Here is a 20,821-nt window from a genome sequence, read left to right as displayed (position 1 = left end):
CATCTTGGGTGAAGCAGCGGGAAACACACAGAATTGCAAATCATGTTTAGGAACTGTGGACGCTACAGGGACCGCCCTTGACTCTGACTTCTAAGCCTTTATGAGCACTCAACATCATTCATTCAAGCCAGGCTAACGTGCTAATAAATAGACATCCTGCATATTTATATGTATGGAACGGCGTGGTCCTCTGGGAAGTGGGAGGTTTGTGGCTTTCTCTTTTTTAAGGTTTTATCATTTATTGCTAATCTCACAATAAAACTTGGCGCATTCAGTCCCATTTTTGTTCTCTTGTTTCTCTGAGGACCTGAAATGAGACACACCCTCATTTCGCCCTTTGTCCTATTTTCACACAACAGCTCCAGGATACAGGGCTGGCTCCAGAGACAGCTTAACTCTCATTCTAGTCAGGGAAAACAAAATTGACATTATTTTTTAGAATGCCTACAAAAAAAAATGAAAATAAAAATCTGAAACCAAAAATGGATTTGTATGTAGTGTCTGCATACCTATGTGTGATAGACTTCTGGCTCCTCCCCTTCCAAATCTATTTTTCTCTTCTTCCATTGGAATTGAGTTTCAGCTGGGAACACAGCCATCCATCTGGAGGCTCCATTTTCTATTCCCCGTTGTGACTGGGTGTGGCCATGTGACTCGGTTTTCATCCATAGAATGCTAGAGGAAGCAGTGTGTTCATTTTCTATATTACTTGCTTTACCAAAAAAAAAAATGCTTACCCTACAGTGTTCCTCCCTCTTTATCCCTACTGTACACTGTACAGAAATACAGACACAGTGACCTAGCTCCCAAGATACACAGCCTGGCAGAGCAACCAGGCAAAGCTGCTGGGTCTCTGGATTGCTATATGGAAAACTATCTACACAACATTGACTGCACCCACCAACTTTTATTAGAGAGATAAATGCAAAACTTATTTAAGACACTGAATTTCTAAGCTTTCATTAAAACCATATATATATATATATGTATGTATGTATATGTATGCATGTATGTATATGTATATTCCTAGAAAGAAATTATTCTTAAAAGGTGACTGGAATGTGAATATTGGAGGCATGTAATATATTTTTGTGCCCTGAAAAATGTATAGCAAAAATGTCTCATTTGGTCTTTGACTCACTCAATTGATTCTATCTGTTCGAATAACCAGTTAAAAAGCACTCCGTAGGCACAAAGGAAGACAGATGCTTAGGGACAAGTGATGGCAAAGGTATCAATTAGCTATGTCACAACAATAATCCATAACAAACAACCCCAATATCTGAATGACTTAAAACACAAACACTTATTTTATTTACTAAGGAGTTTCAGGTTGGGAGTAGGTTACCCGATCTCAATTGGATTGACTGGGCCAAAATGGGCTTTGTTGGATTCTAGATTTGTGGTTGAGCTCAAGTCTTTTCCACATGTGTTCATTTTGTTTTCTGTCTGTATTTTGGGAGGAGAAGCTTGTTTTAGTCACTGTTCTACTTCTGTGATAAAACACCATGGCCATGACAACTGCCTTAGCTAGGGTTTCACTACTATGAAGAGACATCTTGATAATTAGGCAGCGGTGGAGATACCCACCTTTAATACCAGCACTCATGAAGCAAAGACAGACAAATCCCTGTGAATTAGAGACCAGCCTGGTCTACAGAGAGAGTTCCAGGACAACCAGGGCTACATAAAGAAATCCTGTCTGGAAAAACAAATAAGAAAAAGACATCATGACCACAGCAACTCTTATAAAGGAAAGCATTTAATTGGGGCTGGCTTATACACTTATACTTCAGAGGTTCAGTCCATTGTCATCATGACAGGAAGCATGACAGCTTGTAGGCAGACACGGTGCTGGAAAGGTAGCTGAGAGTTCTACAATCAATTGGCAGACAGCAGGCAGAGACAGTGAGCCATGATGCCTGGCTTGAGCTTCTGAGACCTCAAAACACACCTGTGACACACTTCTCCCAACAAGGCCACACCTCCTAATAGTGCCACTTCCTATTGTGCTAGTGGGGGCCATTTTTATTCAAACCACCACAGCAACTTACAGAAGGAAAAGTTTTTGGGGGGCTTCTAGTTCCAGAGAGTTGGAGTCCATGATGGCAGAGTGCAGTCATGATGGCAAGTGCAGCTTACATCTTTTACTACAAGCAGGAGCAGAGAAAGCATACTGGCAATGACAGAATGCTTTTGAAACCTCAAGCCCACCAGTGACACATCTCCTCCAATAAGGCCACACTTGTTAATCCTTCCCAAATAGCCACCAAAGTGGGGACCAAGTATTCAAATGCCCTAGACTTGGGCATTTGTGTCGGGGCACAACTCATTCAAACCTCCACGCAGCTACATGCAATACACTTGCTCTACTCATGTCAGATGACAGAAGTACAGAGGACAAGGGGACATTCTGTGTTTCTTAAGGCTTTGCTTCAGAATTCACACTCTCATTTCCACTTACACCCCACTGGCTTAAGCAAGACATGCCACAAAAGCCAAGATAAGATGGTGCTTAGTCTAGTTGGCAGTGATGGGAAGTTCCATAACTGAAGAGGTGATGGCTCATTCCAATATAAGGGTAACGGAAGAATATAGTGATATACAGCGATTCATCACAGGTAGCCAACAGCAGGCTGGTCAGAGTGCTTGTAATCCACGAGGAACTTTAAAAGAATAAGGCACGTTATCATGACACTATCTCCACATTCATACACTCGTGAAGCATTGTGCTGCCTTCATGTGTAATTCTCTATAAAATAAAAAACCTACTTTATAGTACCATAATAAAGGTAAAGATTTTACAAGCACAGGGGTCTTAAAAATTATGGTTCCCATGGCAAAGATAATATAGTCGTCTGTGCCCATATACTATAAAGACAGAAGTCCTAACTACAATCAGAAAGGAGAAACCATGCATTTCAGGCATAAGGATACAGAAAGAATTATGGACTCAATTAGAAAATTGCTTTGGGAATTTTATCTTACAGACAAAGCCTCAAGTAATATGCAACATCATATACCGATGTTTTAATAGGTACCTTTATAAAGTCATTTTCTTTCCTTTAAAAAGGCTGCAATGTCACGATCCAAATAAAGTGAAACGTGTTTCCTTATTTTCTGTTTTTGTTCCAAACTTCAACTGTTCACTTGATGCTTCTTTGTTGGGCTCTATTTCCTCATGAGAAAGTTGACTTCATGAACCTGGAAAACTGATATTATTTTCTGCTTACTTTTTAACACACAAAATCCTGTGGTCACCTGTTTTTAGTTTAATAAGTATGTTCTGAATACTTGAGGTGGGTTAATACGATGGAATCCACAGCTTGCCATTAATCCGGCTATTGGAAGGACATTAGACACTATGATATAATAATTAAAATTTAATTTTAATTCAGTTTGCACACTTAAACACCAGAAGTTGTAACACTGTTTTATCAAAAATACTTAAAGAACATAATGCTATTCCTTCCAAATTCTGTAGCGTCATAATGTGTCATATGTGTAGCCAATTCCCCCTGATATCAAATTATCAATTCATTTATGTATGCCTAAAGACATGAACAGATGCATTCTTGAAAAACTGGAGTAGAGCTAAATTTCATGTATCAGAATATTCTCTCATTTAACTTTCATATCTTATGTTAAAACATTTGAAGGTATAGTCCTACAGCAAAAGCCTTTAGGGGTGTGTCTACTATTGAGATTCATAAAGGGACTGTCTAGACATATCTGATAGGCAACCTTATGATTTCCTGCTAAAATGCCCACAAATATACAGAAAAGAAGAAAACCCAGCATATGGCACTGTAGACTCAAAATGAAAGAAGACAAGTTGTTAAGGAGCCTGTGGAATTTCAACTAACTGTTTCTTTGGTAATGATAGACTGAAACCTCATTGAGCCATTGTCCCTGAGTTCCTCACTCTGAGAGAAACATAACAGATGATGAGAAAACAAGAACAAATAAAACAACATATCAAGACAAGGAAAATTCTTGGTATGTCCTCGGAGAGTGCTTTTATCTCCAATATACACACTTTGCTGGTAGCAGATAAATGTGAGCCACACTTCTGTCTTTACTGAACTTAATTTTGTTAATATTTATCTCTCCAGGAATTCAGAAGCATTTCCTAGCATGCACCATGTCAGTAAAAGAGGCAAGTGAACAGAAAGGAGCCTAACCTTGGGATTCTTATTTACTCAATGGTAAGAGTTAAAAGCTGTCATGAATAACTGTATATGTCTGTGTGTATGTGTGTGTGTGTGTGTATATATATATATATATATATATATATATGCGTGTGTGTGTATTTGTGTGTGTGTGTGTGTGTGTGTGTGTGTGTTACAAGGTCCCGGCTGCCCGGCTAACTTACACCCGAAATAACCACACAGAAATTATATTAATTAAATCACTTCCTGGCCCATTATCTCTAGCCTCTTATTGGCTAACTCTTACATATTAGTTTAACCCATCTCCTTTAATCTGTGTATCACCACGTGACAGTGGCTTACTAGTAAAGATTCAGCGTGTCTGATTCTGGCAGCTCCATGGTGGTTCTCTGACTCTGCTTTCTTTCTCCCAGAATTCAGTTCTGTCTTCTCTGCCTACCTAAGTTCTGCCCTATCAGGCCAAGCAGTTTCTTTACTGATTAACCAATGAAAGCAACACATAAACAGAGGGCCTCCAACACTGTGTGTGTGTGTGTGTGTGTGTGTGTGTATGTGTGTGTGAGCATGTGTGTGTGTGAGTGTGTGTGTGTGTGTGTGTGTGTGTGTGTGTGTGTGTGCGGATGACACTCTTCAAGGAAAAATCACAGCTATCAGAGAACTTAATCAGAGACCTCAAGTGGGTGGTAAGAAGTGAAAATTGAAACTTCAGACCAGTAACTATAGCTATATATCCATATATAGGTATAGAAACATTGACATTTAGTTACTTATTTGTATGTGTACTTAGGATGGTACACAAGACCTCCTTCACACTAAACAGGTGCTCCCCCCTGGGCTATACACTCAGCCCTTGGTAGACATATACTAATGTCTTAGGCCAACAGTTCTTAGTTAGAGCTCCATTGTTTTGGGAAGGAATAAAGTTTCCTTTCTTGTACACGACATGACTTCATAGGCACCTGTTTCAGTGTGCTCCAAGTATTAATGTGAGTAGCAGAGGCTCATGGCCTTGAGGCAGAGAACAATAATCATTTTATTATGCTTAAAGATCCCACAGGCCAGGAATTAGATAGTTGTATTTAAGATGGCTGGGCACTTCTTTATCTAGGCTTCAGTTGGGAAAAGGTTGAGATGGGATGGTTGGCTGTTAGGGACTGGACTCATCTAAATGTGTTTCTAGCCATATATGTGGCATAGGAGCAAGATAATTTGGAAGTCTGAATTGCCCATCCATGCCTTTACTTGAAGTCTATCTTCATGACTTTGCTTTACTCTGTAAAGTACCCCAAGGGCCCTCAGATTTGCATGCACCCAGCACCCTGGGCTCTGAGATGGTGTTTTAGGGAACAAAGTAAAAGTTTCATGTCCAGCAGCCCCACTTCTGTCTAATCTGTAGGTTAAGAGTGAACTTACCATACCCACATTTGAAATTAGAGGCAGTGTGCTTTTCAATGGGAAGACGGTCTAGAGCAATCTTGGACCAACTTCAGAAATAAAATAAAATCTGCCACAACCTGTCACTAAGATAATGCCATAACAATTTAACTCAAATGCAGCGACTCAGAAAAACACAAGTTATTATTTTCTTTGTAAAAGTTTTAATACAGAGGTCACTAGACTAAAATCAGAGTCTTCCCTTTTTTTCCCTTCTTTGTACTATTGGTTATAGAATCAGGTTTTCATTTTCTTGATAGATGGCAGTTAAAGGATATCCCTGGCTTTTAGAAGCCACTCACATTCCTTGTTTGTGGTTGTTTTCTTCCTTAAAAGCCAACCACATCACCAAGTCATTCTCCTGTAGTATCCCTCTGATCATTATTAAATGATCATACTTCTCATAGACCCAATGACAGAAATGTGGGAAGAAGCTCTTTACTTTTAAGGTCTGTGCTCATATGCTGTACCCAGTAGGGTAAGTCCAGAGAGTCTTTTCATAAGGCCATAACAACATAAAGTTCCTTTTATTGTTTAAAGTAACATGAAAAAGTGTCAATATGAATAAAAGACCTAAGGCTCTGCCTCCCTGTCACATATTCTAAGATACCTACTAATGTTCTGAAATTTCCATTTTGGTAAAGGCTGATCCCTGGCTACATATAATTGAGATTTTGCATATCAAGTTTTCCTTCAGATTTAGATCTGAGACTACTCAATTATACTTAAGTCAATCTGTCTTCTGGAAAACCACTGGGAACGAATAATACTTCTCTATGGATTCCAAAAATTTGAGACAGAAAAAAAAATTATGATGTTTAGATGGCCTAGCAGATAAAAGTGCTTGCTTACTGATCTCACAGAAGAGCCAAGTTCAATTCCCAACACCTGCAACAGAAAGCTCGCAAGTACCCGTAACTCCAGCTCCATAGTATACAATATTCTCCTTGGGTCTTTATGGGCTCCCAAATATACATGCATAGACACACACACAGAGATGCATACACATAATAAAACAATTTTAAATTTTCATCGAAGTAGAAATGGTGGCACATAATTATTATCTCAGCATGTGGTAGATGAAGAGAGAAAATTTGTGAGTTTGGGTCAATGTGAGCTTTATAATAAGGCCCTGTCTTAAATTTTTATTTTAAAAATCATTTTGGGGGATGATTAAACTTGATTTCAACTGGCAGGATCTGAAATTAAGCTAAGTTTTGACAAAGTCATGGCAGCATTTCTGAGCAGGACAACGAGGGAGAGAAGTTCCTCCCCAACAGTAGGTGGCACTAGACAAGCAGTGGCCCAGATTAAAAGAAGTCTGAGGAAAACCAGTGTCCCTGCCAAGCTTCTCTCTTTGTATCCACTCTGTACACCAGCCTGGTCTCTCTCAGTTGCTGTGTTAAAGAAAATTTTGACAGTTTTAGTTTTCAAAAATTTTATAATCAACATATATTATTTTTATAATTGGACATTTTTTTAAAAAAAACAGTCCTTGAATTCTACCATTCTGTCCTGTATGATAGCTCAGGTCTGCGGTTTGTACCTCTTCTCATTCTTGACAACGAATGGCTGAAAGTTCTCTTTCATTCGGGAGTACTGAGAGCCCCAGACTGTTTCTCCATTCTTCCTCCCAGGAGGAACATCTTTTACAAGTTTGTTCCAGCATAACCAGGGCTGTTACACAAAGAAACCCTGTCTCAATAAAACAACAAACCAACAAAACAAAGCGAAGAAGAAAGGATGGCAGCCTTTATGTTAGGTGTGCTTTGCCATAACATTTCCAAGGAAAGTTCCGAGTGGAGATGAGAAGCACTGAGAGGGAAGCAGCAAGTGCAGGCTCTAACACAGGGGAGGCAGCACGGATCGGATCATGTCGCACCACCAGCAGGACCGAGCAAGGGGCCGCCGGGACCGCCCCTGTGATTACTGCAAGTCTGCATTTACTAAATTTGTCCCCTGCTTTATTAATTCTGTGAGATGAAGACTGTGCATATCAACTTATCATCAATTAATGGATACCCGAATAACATGTAACACACTCACAGGGAAATAATCTTTCCTGAAGTCACAACTTTTGGAGGACTCAATCCAGAAGTCAGTGCAGTGAGGGAATGTTCCATGAATGACATGAGGGATTCTTTTTTTTTCCTGAAAAACTCTATGTTTAGTTGAATATATGTACTTTCACTGGAATAAGATTTTGTTGTTGTTGTTGTTTTGGTTTGGTTTTGCCATTGGCAGATTTTCAAGGTTCCCCAAGACTGAGAAATATTACAGAGCCAGTCACTTTGACATGCACTTGCAATTGCAGCACTTGAAGATTGAGGGCATAAGGATAGAGTTCAAGCCCAACATCAGTTACATAGCAAGCTGGAGGCTAGCCGAGGCTACATGAGATACTTTAAAAATCAAAACACAATATAAAACACGGCATAAGGAAGTGCTCCTTCCATGGTACAACCTATTGAATGTCCTTGGTACCCACACATTTCAGGGATAGCTCCATTAGTAATCTAGATAGAACAATTCTGTACCCAGGATGCTGTGGATTTAGCAGGTTGAGCATGACTACCCTCCATGGCTAGAAGTTTATAGCCCATATTTTCTGCCATAGAACAAACTTGAATGTATTAGTTTTAGTCAAATCTCTGACAAATTCTTCAGTTCCTATCTATCAAGATCTATTATAAATTCAATGTCTTAAAGTTGTTCTTGTCTTACTTGGATTTGAGCTTGGGTATAATTTTTCTTATAAAAAAAGAAAAAATCAAGACTTTCACTTGTGACTATTTCTCCATCTTTGATGGTTTGCTTAATGTATACTTTAGAACAACTTTACAGCATCTCAATAGTGAATAGCTGCACATGCTTCTCAGCAGTGTCCCCAGCTGGAAAAGCTCCCTTCATGCATAGCATAATAGTCTATTGCACACGAGTACAATTCAGAAGCCTCAAACCCAGTCTCCACGGGCTCGTGGGACACTCAAACATCCTCTCTTCCATCTCTTTTCTATTTAGCCCTTTAAATCAGTGGTTCTTTAAAAAAATTCATGTATCAAAAGACCTAAAATGTCTTTAAACATACAGATATTTGGGTTTACCCCTTGTATTACTTACTTTCCTCATTTCTGTATAAAATATCAGGCAAAAACAACCTAAGAGAGAAGGGTTTATTTGGGCTCAGTTTAGAGTCCTGTCAAACCAGGGTGGGATGGCATGGTAGCAGGGGTGTAAGCTGGTCACACGGAGTTCCTGGGCTGCAGCAGACGGAAGAATGCCGGTGCTCAGCTCACTTGTCTCTTTTTATTTAGTCTGCCACCTCACAGGACAGTGACCCCTATTTTCACAGTACATATTCCTTACTAGGTTAAACTTTTCTGGAAACAACCTCAAGACATGGCCAGAGATTTATTTCTATAGCAAATAGAAATCTCATCAATTTGATAATAAAAATTAACCATCCCATCCGCCATTCCCTGCCCTTCCATATCACCAAGCATTTTGATTTAGGTTGGTGTGGACAAAGGCTTGATCACTGAGATACACCAGAAATTCTAACCTCCAACTGGTGTTGAAATTTTAAATTCATTTAAATGACTGTGCAATCCCCTCTTAGATCTCATCTCCCAATTTGAAAAGCAGTGTTTGAAATAGCCTCTTTGGTGCTGTAGTGATATTCAAATGTTATTGTTAGTTTTTATTGATTGATTGATTCATTAATACTGTCTTTCATGTACTTAAGTGCATCTGAGGAAAACTGAGACTTTTACTTGTTTATCTGCTGTGGTACTCAGACAAGCGTACTTGAAGTATGTAGAATGGACAGGGTATCTCAAACTTTCACCTTGGACTTCAGTGTGGTTGAGAATTACCTGGCATCCTAGGTATCAAGAGGATTCTGATTCAGTATGTCTAGGTTGGGGGCTTGTGCTCAGCGTTTCTAATGCATTCCCAGGACAAGTTGATACTATGCGTCCGTGGGCCACACGACCAGCACAGTGGAGATGTTTGACTTTCCTTTTATTTTCCTCTTTTCTCTGGCTAGATACCTCCACACTTTTTCTCTTCATTTTGTATTATCTCTTACAAGACAAAGAGTATTTTGTTTCCTTCCCTTTGAAAGGCAAATTACCTCAAATTTGAGGCTCAAGATTTCAGATAATCCATCCCACAACCTCAAATGGGCGGATAGGTGAAAATGAAACTTAAGTATCAAAGGAGTAAATACCCCCTTACTATGCTAATGTAACTTAGTGTTCTGCTGCTATATATTATACTGTGAAAGCAACACTCATATGTATGAAGGTGTTCAAGATTTAGTTTATTTAATTAGTCAATAATGTTTTAAAAAACATTGAAACTGAGTGGTATTTGCATATCATGATATTTTTGCTTATATTTAGCACTGTTTTATGCTGATATAACATACTGACAAACATGTCTTTTATTAGTACATGAGCACTTTGAAGGCGATGCCTGTTATGCCTCTCTCATCTTTGCATCACCCCAGAGCCTACTAGGTACTCAGCAAATGTTTCTTCAGCAGTGACTGCATGAATTGTTAATCACATGAAAATGCTCAGTGATGCCACCTCAAATCTCAGTGGCTTAAAATGATTAGTATTTATTTTCTTAGCAGAATACTCTCTAGATGAATGATTTATTTCTGTTTTGAAAGTGTAGTTTCTCTGATAAGACTGGATACATTGACAAGTCAGGTGTTTAGCCCGCCACAACCCAGGTGGTGGGAGTGACCAGGCATGTGTTTCTTAATCATCAATGGCCCAACCTATTCTTTCTTTCAAAGTGACGGCAATAGCACAAGTATACAAGAGGAAATCAATAATTTCTTTGCAAGCTTCTGCGTATACCATATCTGATAATATCCTGATGGTTCCAGCAAGTTGCCTAGCCAAAGTCTGAGCTAGGGCAGCAGTGATAAAATGGGAGAGGCAAAGAATTGAGATCAGTGTTTGCTGTGATGTTTACCAAAGCATTCTTTCTGCTGTCATCCCCCAAGCCTAAGACCCCACAACGCGTGAAAAGGCAGAGTGTACTGGAGTCCTTTCTGATTTTAATTTTGAAAACCACTAGTTAGTTCTATCATAATAGAAGCTTGATCTGAAGTGATTTAGTCAAAGGCATGAAGATCCTGATTTTTACTGGAGTACAGCCTAGGCTTCATTACGGTCCATTCTCATGTCAGGTGTATCAGCCACAATCCCATCCACCTGCTGGTGCATGATCCTTCCAGGCACTGGGCCAACGTGCAAGGAAGCAGACACCCATGTGTTTAATCAGCATCTGAATCTTGATTTGAGGGGGGAGTTACTCTTTGAGCCATGTTAAACAAAAACATAAAAATTACCTTAAAAGCACCTTGATGAAAAGACTCTGTTATCAACTTTCTCATCAGATGGGAGGGAAATTCTGAACAGGGAGATAAGAGGCCAACAACACTGACTTCACTGAAGAAAAAGAAAAACATAGTAAGTGCCTAGTTTAACAAAATGATCATAAAGAAACCATTGATTGTAATAACAAGAAAAGCTAAATAACCAATGTCATTTTCATGCCCCCTTATTCTTCTACCACAAGGAGATATATTACACAAAACATATGTGCATAATTAGGAGGAAAATAAAACTGCTTAAAAAGAGATACTCAACTGACAGCAATCAAATTTAGACCAAATATCAGAAAACTATTAAGCCTAGCTATAATATTGGTTAGAGTTCCATTTCCTGATTTGGTCGGTCCTATGAGGTCCATTGAGCTGCTATTTTGTTTAAGTTGGTGGAAAGGTAAACTAATCTCATGTAATGGGCAGAAGACATGGAAGCTGTGCTTTCTCTTCTTAGTGAACAGGATGCTTGAGGAACAATGGATGCTTCAGTAAGCTTATTGTATTCAATATGCTACTTCACGGAAAGGCAGAGACTTGTGGGGAGATACCCCTTAGGCCAGTGAAAGGATTTTGGTTTGGTTTGGTTTTGTTTCTGCACTCATATAAAATTGTGAAATAGATCAGTTTATTTTTCAGTTCCCAGCTTTAACCTTTTTATCTGGATGGTGCTCTGCTGAAAATTACCATTTGAGATCTAGATCAAAAATCCTGGTTTCTCTTATCTAACAAAAAGACCTAAAATCCACTTGCATGTCAAGGTTAACGAGCACTAACAAGCTGAAGTATTCTCCATGACTAATGAGAATCAAGTTCTCCAATGAAGATTTCATTGATGAAGGTGTCTATATCATTTCCACACTTGAATAAACATCCAGTTGTCTCTTTGCAAGACAGAACTCCGAAAGTTAAAGCTAATAGCACACATTGAAAGAAGCTAACACTATGTGAGCCAGCTATAGAAGGCAAGTTAAGAGACTTCTGTCTAAATACACCATGTTGGAGACCTCTAATCAGTTTCCCTTGCTTACAGCTCACCAAAAATTCAAAAGAGAATTAATTCAAATGGTAAAAACAATACTATGGAGACAATGGAAGATGAGCTGTTAGATTCGATTTTAGAAAATTAACAGAAAGATGCAAAGTAACTGATTCACTTTATTTTTCTCTACCTTCTTTCTAGATGCTCATGGAGTGAGCTTAGTTTCACAGACGTATGTCTGATGAGTTGGGTGGACAGCTCTATCAAGGTTCTTCACAGTACCTGAGACACTGAAGCAGGAGGAGTTTGAGTTTGCCATTAGCTTGGTCTACAAAGTGAGACCTTGTCTCAAAATAATTAGAGAACAAAGAAAGGTTAGCTATGGAGAGAAGGAGAGAGCAAAAGAGGAGGAGAGAAGGAAAGAGCTCTTGACAGAGAAGGGGAAGCAGAATGCTAGAGAGAGGGCTTCATTTTGAGACTTACTCTACTTGCATACAAGCAGCTTAGCCTGCCACATGGATATTGACAGGACATGGGATTCTTGTCTCAGAAGCAAAGCATTCTATTACTCATTATACAACAGCAGCTTCATGTTCACGTTGGCCCCTCTTGCCTCCCAAGTTCCCCAAGAATGAAGCTGAACAGATAATGCTGGTGCATAGACAGTAGTCAGGATCATAGGTAATGAATGAGAATTCTGGAAAAGCCAGGCTTACTCCCTGATGCCTCTTGTAAGTAAACCTTCCCAGCTTTTGCTTTTGAAGGAAACATTATCTTTATTACATCGGACAACAAAAACCCTGCAATCTATTCTCTCTCTTCCAAGACTTTTGGTTACATAAAGATGGGAAGAGAGAGAGAGAGAGACAGAGAGAGAGAGAGAGAGAGAGACAGAGAGAGAGAAGCTTCCAATATCCCCCAATATTTCTGATAATAAGACATGTAGAAGCTGGTTGGTGATGGCACACGCCTTTAATCCCAGCACTCAGGAGACAGAGGGAGGAGGATCTCTGTGAGATCGAGGCCATCTTGGTCTACAAGAGCTAGTTCCAGGTCAGGCAACAAAACAACACAGAGAAACCCTGTCTCAAACAACAACAACAAAACAAATGAACAAAAATAAGACATGTAAAAATGGAGCCACTGAGAGGGCTCAGTTAGTACAACAATGATGTAGGAGGGTCTTCTGTTTTGTGTTGATTTCATTGGTTAAATAAAGAAACTGCCTTGGCCCTTTGATAGGACAGAAAATTAGGCAGGCGGAGTAAACAGAACAGGATGCTGGGTAGAAGGCAGTGAGGCAGATGCCATAGCTCTCCTCTCTGAGATGGATGCAGGTTAGAATCTTCCTGGTAAGCCACCACCTCGTGGTGTTACACACATTAATAGAAATGGGTTAATCAAGATGTGAGAGTTAGCCAGTAAGAGGCTAGAGCTAATGGGCCAAGCAGTGTTTAAATGAATACAATTTGTGTGTTGTTATTTCAGGTGTAAAGCTATCCATGCAGGAGCCAGACACCAGATGGGAATGCAGCGCGCTGTTCCCACTATACTACACCTGCTGCTAATCCTGAAGTTTGCTCCTCAGGTCCTTCGTGTTGGAAAGAGAGAAGTGATTCATACAAGGTTCCTCTGACCTCTGCACGCACACTGTTGTGCATGCATGTTCACACCACACCATCCCTCCACAGAAATAAACAAGAGAAAAGCCATTCCGCTCCCCTCCCTGCTTCTTCAGAGACTGGCTCATATGCACTCATTGTTTCTCCATAGGTCACACTTTCACAGGGTCTAGGTTTTGCTAACAACATCTCTTCCTATTTGTCTTCTCATCCCTAGGATTGGTAAATTTTCATGGCATTTTTAATATATCCATTTCAATAATATCCATGTTACTTTAGCATTCGTCTTTGGACCTTCTCGCTCTTGTATAGCCATTCTCTGTATACAATAGTCTTGATTTGGAGACATTTGTATATTGGTTTCTATTGCTGTACCATTCACAATAGCCAGGAAAGGGAACTTGCCTAGATAACAACTGATAGATGGAAAGAGAAAACATGGTGCATATACACAATTGAATTTTATGCAGTTGTAAAGAAAAGTGAAGTCATTCCATGTGCCGGAAAGTGGATGCGACTGGAGATCCCATTAAGCAGAGTAAGCCGGTCTCAGAAAGACAAGTGTCACATTTTCCTCTTGTATGTAGAAGAACCAAGATTTAAAAGTGATATACATATATGCATATATAAATATACACACCACATACACACATATAATCTTAGTTACTTTTCTCTTGCTGTGATAAAATACCATAACAAAGGTAATGTATATTAAAAGAAACAAAAAAGCTTTTAATTTCGGCTCATGGTTGCAGAGGGTCCCCATAAAGCAGGCAGGTATGCATGGCACTGGAGCACTAAGCTAAGAGTTTATATCTTGAAACACAGGCATGAGGCAGAGGCAGAGAGAGAGAGAGAGAGAGAGAGAGAGAGAGAGAGAGAGAGAGAGAGAGAGAGAGACAGACAGACACAGAGAGACAGACAGAGAAAGACAGACACAGAGAGATAGACAGAGACAGACAGAGACAGAGACAGAGAGACAGAGCTAACTGGGAACAGCTTGGTTTTTGAAGCCTCCCAACCAGCAGCCCAATGACACATTTCCTCCAATAAAGCCACATCTCCTAATCATTGCATTCAAATATGAGCATATGGGAGACATTATCATTTAAAGCGGGCGCGCGTGTGCGTGTATGTGTGTGTGTTGTGTGTGTGTATGTGTGTAGGTAGGTAGTGAAACTAGAGAGGACTGTGAGAAAACCTTAAGGTGAGAAAATGAGAGGGTGATGGAATACATGTTGTCAGAAAGCAGCAGAAGAAACTAACTGGGTGGGGGAGGTCATTGCAGAGGGAGGAACACAGAAAGGGAAGGAGAACAGACAGGAATGAAGATAATAACGCATATGAATGAGGATGCTCTGATGAAACCCATCAATTTGTAAATAAGTAGTAGATAAGTATTTAGTGTGGGCTCTAGTGTCTCCACTAGGAGCATTTCCATCTGCACTGGGAATGAATGGTTTTCTGTAAGGTGTCTACAGCTGCAAGTAAGAGATATCAGAAATTTGGGCTAAAAGAGGTGAAATGGTTAGGCTCACAAGAGTTGCTGATGCACATCTCATTCCAGCTCTGCGTTTAGTGACCTCATGATGGTGACATGAAGCTAAGTGGTGATACATGTGTGAAGTTAGAGTGAGTTCTTGTTCTCTCTAGTATGTGTCTGCATTTTTATTATTATGTTCTTTATCCTTTCGCTATTCTTTTCCTCTTCTTCCCTTTCCCCTTCTTTCTTTTTCTTTTTTAATTGAAAATAGATTTTTTTCATACAATATACTCTGATTACAGATTCCCCTCCCCCAACTCCTCCCAGATTCTTTCCTTTTCCCCACCACCCAAATCCTTGTCTTTTCTTTCTCTTTCTCATTAGGATACAAACAAACAGGCAACTAAAAAAATAATAATAAAATAACACAACAACAAGCCAGAATAACATATGACAAACAGGAAAAAAGAGCCAAAAGAAAAGGTCCAGAAATACATATAGATGCAGCAGCAACAACACTTCAGACAGAGCTCAGAGCTTTGGTCATGTTAAGTGAGTTGTACTCCTAGTCCCTTGATTTCTCTTCTATTTGATTTTATTTTATTAAAATGTAGTTCAAAATATCAAAAGCACAACAAGCCCTTCCACAGATATGCTAGCCGAGCTTTAACAGCCAGCTTTCTTCAGAGAGAGGAAAAGGCCTTTCCTGAATTGACGCAGGCAGCTCCATGCCATTATCAAGAAGTCACTGAACTCAGAGCTGTGGTTAGATGTGCATCACCAGCTCTTGTGAACTAGTGTGAGGAGCTCCAGAGCATTCCTGCCCTCCCTATTCCTCCTCACTTTCAGGTCAACCACTTCCCCTCGTTTCATACTCACAGAGATCTGCCTGCCTCTGCCTCCCGAGTGTTGGGATTAAAGGCGTGTGCCACCACCGCCAGGTTCACTTCTCTTTTAACCTAGGTGTCTGGTACTCCATACTTGCACCTAAAACAGTTTATGGAAATAATGGTCATGCCCAGGGCAGAACATCATCTAGTGTAGAACATCAATAGCATCTATCCCCTCACCTCCCTTTCCGCTGACTGTACAATTAGTTAATTTCTACTTATACATGCTTCAGTTTTAATGGCATTTCTAGAGAGAAGCCTTCCTGGACCACCTCAGTTTAAATTATATGTCACCTGCTGGTCATTCTCTTACCACCTTATCCTTTAACTTCATGGCATACATCCCAGTTTGTAATTATGTAATTATATTTATGTTCATTTATTTATTGTGTGGCCTCTTTCACTAGTTTATAAACTCCAAAGGGTCAAAGTCATCATATATTTTGTCCCCCTCTGTATTATTGAAGAACAGTACCTTGCATGGCATAGATGCTCAATACCTATTTATAGCATGAAGGAACAAATGGATGGATAATTAAAGCAATGAATATCTAATATATGCTAGATACTCTCTGGAACTCTTTCATGCATGCTGTTTTATTTTTTATAACACCCTTCACTGATAGTTATTACTGTCCTCATTCAGAGAAGTATATTGTCTCAAACAGGCTAACTAATAGGCTTCAAAGTCATATAAGCAGTATTGTTAAAAATTAAGCAACTTCATTAAAACTCTTGTGTTTTTGTCTAACATCAGATACATGATTTTGTTGTTTGTTTGTTTGTTTGTTTACTCAGTTTGTTTCGCTTTTTGAACTGGGTCCCACTACGTAGTCCACACTGACCTCTTTTTCTCCCTGGGTATACTGAGCAGATCAGAAACTCCCAGCGACCTGCTGACTCTGCCTGTCAAGTGCTGGGATTGCAGATGTGCACCACACCACTGGCTTTCTTGCTTCTTATAAGGTCTTTAATTGAAACTTATTCCAAGTTTGCATATGATGTGGCTGACAGTCTTTCCTGATGTCACAAAAATATCAGCTCTGTCTCGAATTATGTCTTTGACCAAAAGTTCAACTACACTTTCTTTTTGGCTCATTTTACTGATTTGAAGTTAAAAACATTTATCATTAAGTGACTACAATCATGACCCATTAATATAAGAAGGCAATGGAGTTGACTGCTGGTGGGAAGACTGGGAACTTAGGTTTCTTCCTGTTAGTAAGACCAAGCTATGCTAGTGATCAAAGTAAGGGATACTATAATGTAGAATTTGTGTGTAAGGAGGGCCTCTCCAAAGGTGGAAATTGTCACAAAAATGAATCTTGTGTGTTATCTTGTTTGGCTTTCACTCCTAATCTCAGAATTTCTTCCCGTGCTGTAGAGGATGGAAATTGAGAAACTGCTATTTGACTTCAGCATACAAACTGGATCCCATGAGTTAGATGTGCACACTACCACCCCTGGAGGCAGAAATGAGGGAAAGACAGTGTTTCCTGTGGGAAAATGGACTGTTGATAGCTTGTTTGTATTAAGAACCAAATGGGTTACCTCACTCAATATGATGTTTTCTAGATCGATCCATTTGCCTGCAAATTTCAAGATGTCATTATTTTTTTCTGCTGTGTAGTACTCCATTGTGTAAATGTACCACATTTTCCTCATCCATTATTCAGTTGAGGAACAATTGAAGAAGACACCCAGTATTGGCCTATAGCCTATACAACATACACACATGCACACACACACATATTCACGTACACATGCGCATGCATACACACACACAAACATACACACACACCCAAGAACCACCTAAGAGATTAGTGAGGCACACCTCTGAGTGTGCTGGTGAAAGCATTTACAGGGATGTTTGTCTGAAGCAGAAAGATCTGCCTGAAAAGTAGTTGTGGTTGATACCATCCCATGAGCTAAGAGCCTGGATATGATAGAACAGAGAAAAGGAGAGGCCACTTGAGTTCTCTTTCCCTACTTCTTTGGCCACAGTGATGTAAACTGCTCTGCCCTTCCATGATTGACTAAGCCCTCTGAAACCAGGAGCTAAAATCAACCCTTTCTTTTTCTGTTTTTTTTTTTTTAATTGAGCTCTACATTTTCTCTGTTTCCCTCCCTACCTCTCCCCTCCCCTTCAACCCTCTCCCAAGGTCCCCATGCTCCCAATTTACTCAGGAAATCTTGTCTTTTTCTACTTCCCATGTAGATTAGATCTATATATGTCTCTCTTAGGGCCCTCATTGTTGTCTAAGTTCTCTGGGATTGTGTTTTGTGGGCTGGTTTTCTTTGTTTTATGTTTAAAAACCACTTATGAGTGAGTAAATGTGATAATGGTCTTTCCAGGTCTGGGTTACCTCACTAAAAATAATGTTTTCCAGCTCCATCCATTTGCCTGCAAAATTCAAGCTGTCATTAATTTGTTCTGCTATGTACGATTCCATTATGTAAATGTACCACATTTTCCTTATCTATTCTTTGGTTGAGGGGCATTTAGGTTGTTTCCAGGTTCTGGCCATGACAAACAATACTGCTATGAACATAGGTGAGCACATGTTCTTGTGGCATGATTGAGCATCCTTTGGATATATACCCAAAAGTGGTATTGCTGGCTCTTGAGGAAGGTTGTTTCCTAATTTTCTGAGAAATCGCCACACTGACATCCAAAGGGGCTGTACCTGCTTGCACTCCCATCAGCAATGCAGGAGTGCTCCCTTTACCCCACAACCTTTCCAGCATAAGTTGTCATCAGTGTTTTTAATTTTGGCCATTCTTACAGGTGTAAGATGGAATCTCATTAAATTTGATGACTAAAAATGTCGAACATTTCCTTAAGTGTCTTTCAGCCATTTTAGATTCCTCTGTTGAGAGTTCTCTGTTTAGGTCTGTATTCCATTTTTTTATTGGATTATTTGTTCTTTTGATGACCAATTTTTTGAGTTTTCGTATATTATGGAGATATTTGTGATGTGGGCTTAGTGAAGATTTATTCCTTTTCTGTAGGCTGTCGTTTTGTCTTGTTGACCTTGTCCTTTGCTTTACAGAAGCTTTTCAGTTTCAGGAGGTCCCATTTATTAATTGTTTCTCTCAGTGTCTGTGCTGCTGGGGTTATATTTAGGAAGTGGCCTCCTATGCCAATGCGTTCAAGTGTATTTCCCACTTTCTCTTCTATGAGGTTCAGTGTGACTGGCTTTATGTTGAGGTCTTTGATCCATTTGGACTTGAATTTTATACATGGTGATAGATATGGGTCTATCTTCATTCTTCTACGTGTTGATATCTAGTTATGCCAACACCATTTGTTATATATTCTTTTGTTTTTCCATTAGATATTATTTGCTTCTTTGTCAAAAATCAGGTGTTCAAAGGTGTGTGGATTAATATCCGGGTCTTCGATTTGGTTCCATCTGTCCTCCTGTCCATTTGTATGCTAATACCAGGCTGTTTTCAGTACTATAGCTCTGTAGTAGTTTGAAGTCAGGGATTGTGATGCCTCCAGAAGTTCTTTTATAGTACAGGTTTGTTTTGGCTATCCTAGGTTTAATGGCTTTTCCATATGAGTTGAGTACTGTTCTTTCAAGGTCTGTGAAGAATTTTGCTGGGATTTTGATGGGCATTGCATGGAATCTGTAGATTGTTTTTGATAAGATTGCCATTTTTACTATGTTAATTCTACCTACCCAAGAGCATGGGAGATCTTTCAATTTCTTTCTTCAAAGATTTAAAGTTCTTGTCATACAAGTCTTCCATGTGTTTGGTTAGAGTTACTCTGAGATATTTTATGCTATTTGTTGCTATTGTGAAGGGTGATATTTCTCTGATTTCTTTTTCAATCTGTTTATCATCGGTGTACAGGAGGGATACTGATTTTTTTTGAGATAATCTTGTATCCTGCTACATTACTGAAAGTGTTTATAAGTTGTAGAAGTTGCTTGGTAGAATTTTTAGGGTCACTTATGTAAACTATCATATCATCAGAAAATAGTAAGAGTTTGACTTCTTTTTCGAATTGTATCCCCTTGATCTCCCTTTGGTGTCTTACTGCTTTAACTATGACCTCAAGAACTATATTGAGTAGATATGGAGAGAGTGGACAACTTTATCTTATTCCTGATTTCAGTAGGATCGCTGGAATTTTCTCTCCATATAGTTTGATGTTGGTTGTTGGCTGTTGGCTTGCTGTATATTACTTTTATTAAGTTTAGGTTTATTCCTTGTTTCCCTGCTCTCTCCAAGACCTTCATCATGAAGGGGATGTTGTATTTTGTGGAAAGCTTCTTTGGCATTTAATGAGATGATCATGTGGTTTTATTTTTCAGTTCATTTACATGGTGGATTACAGTGACAGATTTTCATTTGTTGAACCATCCCTGCATCTCTGGGATGAAGCCACTTGATCATCGTGGATGATGGTTCTGATGTGTTCTTGGATTCGATTTGCCAGTATTTTATTTAGTATTTTTGCATTAATGTTCATGAGTGAGATTGGTCTGTAATTCTCTTTCTCAGAAATGACTTTATTTTGTTTGGGTATCAGAGAATTGTAGTTTTATAAAAAGAGTTTGGCAATGTTCCTTCTGTTTCTATTGTGGGGAACAATTTGAGAAGTATTGGTATTCTTCTTTGAAAATCTTGTAGAATTCTGAGCTGAAACCATCTGATCCTGGGCTTTATTTGGTTGGGAGTCTTTTGTTGACTGCTTCTATTTCTTCATCAGTTATAGGTTTGTTTGATTTGCTTATCTGGTTTTGATTTAATTTTGGTAAGTGATATTTGTTCAGAAAGTTATCCATTTCCTTTAAGTTTTCCAATTTTGTGAAGT

This window comes from Arvicola amphibius, chromosome 9 (assembly GCF_903992535.2).
Source record: "Arvicola amphibius chromosome 9, mArvAmp1.2, whole genome shotgun sequence".
In the NCBI taxonomy this organism is placed as follows: Eukaryota; Metazoa; Chordata; class Mammalia; order Rodentia; family Cricetidae; genus Arvicola; species Arvicola amphibius.
Note: the sequence above shows the minus strand (reverse complement) of the source record.